Source organism: Euphorbia lathyris, chromosome 10, assembly GCF_963576675.1.
Source record: "Euphorbia lathyris chromosome 10, ddEupLath1.1, whole genome shotgun sequence".
Classification (NCBI taxonomy): Eukaryota; Viridiplantae; Streptophyta; class Magnoliopsida; order Malpighiales; family Euphorbiaceae; genus Euphorbia; species Euphorbia lathyris.
Window position 1 is genome coordinate 11,864,775 of NC_088919.1, and position 2,058 is coordinate 11,866,832.

General features: G+C 29.0%; 1 non-coding gene across 1 annotated transcript; it reads right to left on the minus strand.

Moving 5' to 3' along the window:
- Nucleotides 1-243: 243 nt before the first annotated feature.
- Nucleotides 244-315, minus strand: TRNAE-UUC (transfer RNA glutamic acid (anticodon UUC)). The gene has a single exon. It is a non-coding gene; the product is annotated as a tRNA-Glu (tRNA).
- Nucleotides 316-2,058: the final 1,743 nt, after the last annotated feature.

Sequence of the window (2,058 nt, forward strand, 5' to 3'; positions counted from 1 at the left end):
ACAAACTTGTATTTTTAACAGTACAAAAAGTAGTTTTTTTTTTATTTATCTAAAAAGAAGGTAAAAACCTTATTTTGAACTGGAAAATAAATGAAATAAACAATTTTTTTAATTGAATTATATATTCATAAATAGAGATTTCATATGACAAAAAATAAATAATTAAAGCTCAAATGTGCTAAAATAATAGGGATGATTTTTAACAATTTAGATCTTAATAATTATTCAATTTAAAAAAAAAAATTCCGATGCCGGGAATCGAACCTGGGTCCCCTGGGTGAAAACCAGATATCCTAACCGCTGGACGACATCGGAAAAGATATTCTCTTTTAATTAAAATAAATTTTAAATTAGATATAATTTTTTTTTTTGGGATTGAAAACCTCTTAATAGAAGCTCCTAAACGGGCCCAAAACGAGCTCTCTTTCCTACTAAGAATTAAAGGATTAACTTTGTATTTTCGATAACTGAAAGACCATAAACTAATGTAATTAACACGGTGCCACCTAAAAAATATATTGAAATGAGTTATTTTGCTTCAAAATTGCAGCATTACCGCCACAGAGAACGATACATAGGAGAGTTCAATGGCCTTGCAAGCCTCACGATTACCACCAAAAGGGCTAATAGGCTCGTTACAGGTCGCCGAAACTATGATCAAGAGAAGATTTTCCAAGTTCTCTAATGTGAAAAAACAACATTACAATTAAAAAGAATCAGAATTTAAAATTACATATTGGATTGAATATCCGAATAAAAAGAAAAAAAAAACATACTAAACACGTGGCAATAACAAGCCCCTCTAAATAAGGCTCTGGTTTAATTAATTATGAAATCAACAAGGTTCAAAAAACTAATATATATACATGGGGTTAAATGTATTTTTGGTCACTAAACTTATATGGTTGTCTTAAAATGGTCACTCAACTTCAATTTGTCTCAATAATATCACACAACTTTGAGTTTTGTCTCAATTAAATCACTCTGACAATTTCAGTTGTTAAAGTGCAGTAGAATGATGCCATGGATGACACTTAAGCATGAGTTAACTCAAATATCTAAGTGAAATGACACGTGGTAGCCACATGTCGATTATTTTTATGAAAAAACTAAATTTTGTTTTTTTATGAAAATAACCGAGACATGGCTTTTAGGTGGTATATAAGTGGAAGTTATGTGTCGTTTTGATCAGATATCTGAGTTGACTATGCTCATGTGTCACTCATGTCCTCATTTCAATTCTTTTAATTACTGAAATCGTCGGAGTTACCTAATTGAAATAACATTAAAAATTGAGTGATTTTATTGATAATTAAGAGCAACTTTACCCCTAATCTCAAATGCTACACGAGAGGTCAATGGAGATTTAAATGATACTATACGTAATAATAAAAACTTAATAAATATAAAGAAAAAAACATAATTAAGTCCCCGAACTTTATATGTTTTAAAGATCAAACCCATGATCAAAATTTTTTCCATATTAAGTCTTTGATCTTTAAATTTTTTTTATGGATCCAATCCTAATTTAACTTTTTCATCGAGTTTGGGAAGAGAAGATTGATTTGGCGATTCTAATACTGAAAATCGCAAAATGGGAGAGGAGAAGATCGAGCTTGGAAGAGCTACTGAAAATCGATTTCTGTAAAACTTTTTTTACTTTTTACTCTCTATCCATCCTAGTCAATAAACTTTTATTTTTAATTGTCCACGTCAAAAGACCGAATCGTCCTAACAATGCATGTCATCCAAACTCGACGAAAAAGTTAAATAGAGATAGAATCCATGATCAAGGGTTCAATCTGAAAAAATAATTGATCAAACACTTGATCCTTAAAACATATAAAATTTAAAGGCTTAATTATACTTTTTTTTTTTTTTTTTTTTTGTAAAATATAAAATGAAATTAAAGAAAAAAGAAAACTTTATCTTTAATTTCGTTGTAACTAAAATATATTTATTTAGTTACCACTAACCATACCCCAATAACACAGCGATAGTCAATGTTTTTCTTATTCTAAAAAACATGTTAAAACCGCAGTACTGTTTATATAGACT